At 41.2% G+C, this 5,993-nt stretch overlaps 1 long non-coding RNA gene across 1 annotated transcript; it reads left to right on the forward strand.

The window, feature by feature from the left end:
• Nucleotides 1–301: 301 nt before the first annotated feature.
• On the forward strand, nt 302–4,986 carry LOC115032941. Its single transcript, XR_003838595.1, has 3 exons — nt 302–405; nt 4,006–4,133; nt 4,927–4,986. It is a non-coding gene; the product is annotated as an uncharacterized LOC115032941 (long non-coding RNA).
• Nucleotides 4,987–5,993: the final 1,007 nt, after the last annotated feature.

Raw genomic sequence — 5,993 nt, forward strand, 5'->3', positions numbered from 1 at the left:
GCAAGCCTTCTTGCATTATCTGAAGTGAGTACTTCCCCTCCTCCTGTGTCTGAGGAAATGATACTGGGTGCGAGCTATCCATTCACAGGGAATGATGGGATTCCATCGAGAAAAGACACAAGAAAACACATCTACTGTTTTTTAGTACCTTGTTAGGTAACAGGATGAAGTGACAGAGTCCTTGACTTTAAGCAGCCAACAACTTGTATAAGTAAGCTATGCAAACTCACAAACCACAAATAAAATTATAAATGCTGCATAACAACTGGTGAAAGAATTACAGTGATGGTATAGATTTTAATACACTGATTATTCTTTGAAGGTCTAGAGAAAAACCTAAATACAGAATGTTGTGGCAACTAGAGGAGGAATTAGGGGAGTAGCAAGACAGATCGCATTTTAGAGGTAAGTGCCCAGCGTTACTGTCCTCCCCAGCAACCAGCTTTGGGAACTAACAAAGAACCTACCTAATCTAAACCTCAGGATAAAAACATCAATTTATGATGTAGGTTGACATAACTTAAGAGGACTATACAGTAGAATAGACATAGCCTCCCAAAAACTTGATAAAAAATAATGAGCATGGGAAAAGAAGTCTCATGGATATTTTTGGAAATACTTATTGGCCAGGCAAATGTACCAAGCTGCGTTTGAATCATTCTGGGTGCATGTGGTACCCAGAGGAACCTGTGACCCAGTGGCAAAGGCTGGCATGGATGCTGATACGCTTGGGAGGAGGAAATGAGGAGGGCAAATATGAAGGCCTGCACAAGTGTGCACATGACTGCCCAACCGGGAAGCCAGTGGTGAGCTTCACGTCAGAGCCTCAGCTGCACGGTGTGTGTGTGAGGTGTGTGTGTGACAGTGTGCCCTGGAAATCAGACGGGGAACCTCATTAACATCAGTCCCATAAGCATAGTGTTGAGTTTCTGTGTGTTGCTGTTTTTCTTATGTTGGATATTTGTCTTTAAAACTGATATTTAGGATGGCGGTGATGGTTATGAATGTAGATGTGCTTAGAAACACTGAACTGTAGGTATAAACTGCCTAAAGTGGGAAATATATTCCTGACATTTAACCTTCTTAGAATTTCTGAGTCTGTTTTTTTTTAAGATTTATTTATTTATTTTATGTATATGAGTATACACTGTAGCTTGTACCGATGGTTGTGAGTCTTCATGTGGTTTTTGGGAATTGAATTTTAGGACCTCTGCTTGCTCTGGTCAACCCCACTCGCTAAGGTTGGCCTCTGCTCGCTCTGGCCCAAAGCTTTATAAGTACACTGTAGCTTTCTTCAGACAGTTGCCAGAAGAGGACATCAGATCTCATTATGCCTGGTTGTGAGCCACCATGTGGTTGCTGGGATTTGAACTCAGGACCTTCAGAAGAGCAGTCATCTCGCCAGCCCCAGAGTCTGTTTTTTAAGTCATGATTGCCATGAAGCACATCTTCACATGTTTATTAAAAATCCTTTCTTAAATTTATGATCAAGTTTTATTTGTATATGATTTTCTTTCTAATCACAGTATCCATCAGTGTGAATGTAGAATGTGCTGTTACACAGTAGGACATTTTCCTTTCTTTCTTTGCGACAGGGTTTTTCTGTGTAGCCCTCCCTGTTCTGAAGCTGGCTTTGTAGACCAGGCTGACATTGAACTCACAGAAATATGCCTCTGCCTCCAAGGCATGTGCCACCACTGCCCAGCTAGGACATTTTTAATACTTAGAATACCTACTGCCTGTTGAACATCTTATGTTCTAGAACTTCCTAAATTATGAATTGGTAAGACTCATTACACTATGAACATGGACAGAAATCCTTACTTGAGGAGACTGAGGAGCAGGAGGGCTTAGCTAACATTAACTTTGTCAAAACAGGGCCAAGCATTTATATAGAAGACGAATCCCAGAAGTGTGGCTGTGCACTTTCGTGGGGTCGTCTTCTAATTCATTTTATTATTTTCCAGGAAAATGTGAAAGTACATACTGATAACTGATAAACACAGCATTTCCTTCCCAAGCTAAAATGCTGCAGAATTTCCTGAGGGTGCTTTGGTCTCTACCTCAGAATTTTGGTGAACATATATGGAGACTAATGCTGAAAAATATCACTTGGAAACATGATGGGAGCTGCAAGAGACAAAAACATCACAGCAGTGTAGTGAGAAAATATGCACCACAGGGAGAACAGCTAAATACAGTTTCTATTTGTTTCTTAAATAAAAAGCTTAGCAAAATGTAGATAAGTTGGTGTCTGCTTTCAATGAACTGGTCTGATAGGCCATGTAAGAGAACATTGCAGAGCTGCTCCATGCACAGTTTGACCGTGTGTAGCTTCAACTACATCTTAAAGCACGAAAACTTTCCACCAGTCTGCCAGCGAGAGGTGTGATTGCACTGCTAATTACTTTGTTGCCTGATGAACAAAATGCATTTCAAGCCCTCAATAACAACCCTCTTTTATTCATTAAAGTCTTCTTGCACCTCGTTAATCTTAATGATATAATCTAGCTCTGATTGAAGTGCACCTGAGTGCAGTTAGTGCCTTGTCAGTCCTGATGAGCTTGCTGTAATTCAGTCCGTGGCCACACAGTGCTCACACTCTGAGCTGCTCTTTACCTCTGATCCCTGCATGTTGGCAGCAGCTCATATTGTAGAAGCCTCCGCTCCTCATTTTTGACCATTTTCATAAACCGCTTTTAATGCTGAGTTTTGTGAAAATAAGAATTTTTTTTGTGTGTGTGATGCCAAGATTTAACATGTCTTCCCCCCAAATCATCAGATGGAACGCATATATTGACTGCCCGCATCAAAGGCATTTTGGGAGAGTGGGGAGTCTGTCATAGCTAATAAAAACTGATAGGATCAGTTCAGTGCATTTATGTTTCATAAAACTAGTTTTAAAGCTCTCTTTTTAAATCTTGCCCTTAGAATACCACAGTTGCATCTTTTTTGAAGTTTTTTTAAACAATTCATACATGCCATCTTAAGGCTCCTATTGTTGTGATAAAATACTGTAATCAAATGCAGCTTGGGGAGGAAAGACTATGTTTAATCGTACAGTTTATAAATCCATCACTGAGGGAAGCTAGGGCAGGAACTTAAGGCAGAAACCCAGAGGCAGAACAGGAACAGAGGCCATAGAGCAGTGTTTCTCAACCTGTGGGTCCTGGTCCTTCTAGCAAAACTCCCATGTCCAAAAAATTGTTTACATGACAACTTCTAACAGGAGCAAAGTTGCCATCATGAAGTAGCAACAAAAATAATTATACATGAAGGTCACCACAACATGAGGAAGTGTATTAATGGGTTGTGGCATTAGGAAGGTTGAGAACCACCACCATAGGGGACCACTGCTTACTGGCTCACTTCTCATGGCTTGCTCATGCTGCTTTGTTATAGCTATTTCCCAAGGGTTTCAGGCCTTGGTCCTTGTCATGGCAAAGGGTTCTTTCTCTGGTCCAAGTACAAGATTTTACTGACAATGAGCCATGTGTACAAAACTAACCACTGTAGCTTCCTCCTCCCGGTTTATAGCCAGGGACTGCTCACCTATAGAGATCTCTGAGGAGAGTAGCTAACCCCTCCCCACTCTGCTATATGTAATAAACACACCGAGGTTCCAGATTGGGGAGTTAGTAGGTTCCACTCCATCAGTGTACACACACCTCGTCTGACCCCAGCTTTTCTGTAGGTGTGTCCCTTTCTTCATTTCTTTGCTTCTGCTAGTCAAAGTTCAAAGACCAAGCTGTGCTGAACATGTCACTAGAATAGTCTCTCCCTAGGACCTGTGTCCTCCTCCAAGATGGGCTTTTGACCAGGTTTACAATATCAGGCATGGATTTATTTCGGTGGACTGGACCTTAAACCATACTGGGAAAGAGTTGGCTAACCAGCAAACATTTCAGCCACTATTGCACCACTGAAGATGTGCCTGCAGGTTGGCATTGTAGCATGCATGGTCTGCATTTTAGAAAGACCACTGATAGCTTTTTCTCCCCCCAGCAGCTTTCAGAGAACGGACACTATGAATGACGGAGAGAAAGCTTATAGCTTAGTTCCACCTTGATTTCTTTGTGTCCTGCATTCAGTGTGTGGTGTTTCCAGAAGTAGAGCTTGACTGCATAGTTCTGGTGAGTGACCAATAAAAATGGAAACATTATGTATTGGTTTGGAATCACATGGTGCTTTCAACCCAACAATTCATAGAAAAATATCTCACAGCCAGCAATGGGATTTTTGTTTAAAAACTTATGGCTTCTGAGAGCAACAATGTGAACTCATACAGTGTAGCTCCATCAAAACTCTATTTAAAGATATTTTAAACAATAGTAACTCTCTGTTTCTATTCTAGTTGACGGAGTGAACCTGGGAGAGTGGAGCCTAAAAATTAGGCAAACCAAAGTCTCATGCAATAGCTAACTTTATTCATAGCATTAGACAATTTATATTCTGGGGGGGGGGGTATCAAGCAAGGTCACATGGGCAAAGTTCACACAAATTCAAACTGTATACAGTTGAGAGCAAGGCATATTCACATGAATTTAGGCTTATACAGTCATCAGGACAAACCATGGTTTTAGACATCATCTGAATAATAGTAAGAGCAAGATGCGTAATCAAAAGTGAACCCACTTCTATTTACTACTCCTGGGAGGGGCGTGAAAGCACATTCCAGGAACCGTTTTGTCTTTGGAATGCTGAGGTCTAAGGACTCTTGTCCTGTTCCCTTGGATTTTTCTCACAAGTGATCAGAATTCTCCCCACACAGCTCATTCATGGACCATGTTCTGACAGCTTTCCATGTTTCCCCCCTCTCATCCTTAGTTTTGATTGAACTTTCCCAACCTCCACCTTCTCCTGTCCTTCTGACCCTGCCCTCATGGAGGCTTTTCTGCCCCTCATATTTCTGTTCTCCACTTTCAGATAACATGCTTTAAATCTTCCTCCTTCCTGATACTTCTTATGAATCTCTTCTTGCTCCTGGCTTCTGTAAGTACTCATTCAAACATGAAGATATGCATCTAATCATTTGAATTTTAAAGTATGAATCATTATGAAGTTGTTTTGTTCTGTTCATTTGCCACCATCAGGGAACGACTAGTGATGAAGGTGTTTCATAAAAACCTACTGCAGTCATAGTTTGGAGGCTCCAGGATTGATACTTAACAAATGACTAACTCAGAAGATGCTGGCTAGAAGCTCCTGGCCTTGGGACAGATCAAAGGCCTTTATGGATATGTCTGCGTGGTGACCATCAGCGAAGGAAAGGCCAACTTTTCCCTAGATAAGAATGCCTACACTGAAGACTATAGCATCTTAATTACATTAAAGGACACTTCACTTAGGAGTATCATCTTGAAGACCAAAGTATGTCCATGGCCTGAAAGTTAAAGTTAGCAGATCAAAAAGGCTGGGGATTTCATCCAGAAAGTTCAAGTGGAAAATCCTCAGTAATAAGGTTCTTTAACAGCCTACAATATAATTAATATTTGGACAGCTGATATACAAGTAGTCACTAGTGACCAGATATATTGATTTTCTATGTCTTTAGTCTCTCTTTGATCTTGAATGAGTTCTGCGTCTGCTGTTCTCTGGCACAGTGCCCTCTGACACTGGGACATCTGGAAGAAGTGTTATATGCTGAAATCTGACCCCAAATGCTTCAAATGTCTAAAGCAAAATCAAAACTGCAGTGAGGGGAGAAAATTTCTTAGTTTGATTTAAAAGTCTTTGGTTTTGAATTGTTGTTTCAAAACCTAAAATCAGAAAATTCATGAGAGTCGCAAGGGTCGTTTCAGTGCCAAGAAAGAGTTCCTTGGAACACTGAAATGAAACCCAATTCTTCAGACCCTAGTTCACACAGCAGCATCAGCAGTAACCAGGGACCTGCATTGAACTAGAGACTCTTGGCCTCTTTCCTGCTCTTGGATGAGAAAACTCATTTAAACAACTTTCCCATCATGTGCCTATTGAAAGTACACTGGCTTATA

Source organism: Mus caroli, chromosome 13, assembly GCF_900094665.2.
Source record: "Mus caroli chromosome 13, CAROLI_EIJ_v1.1, whole genome shotgun sequence".
NCBI classification, from domain to species: domain Eukaryota; kingdom Metazoa; phylum Chordata; class Mammalia; order Rodentia; family Muridae; genus Mus; species Mus caroli.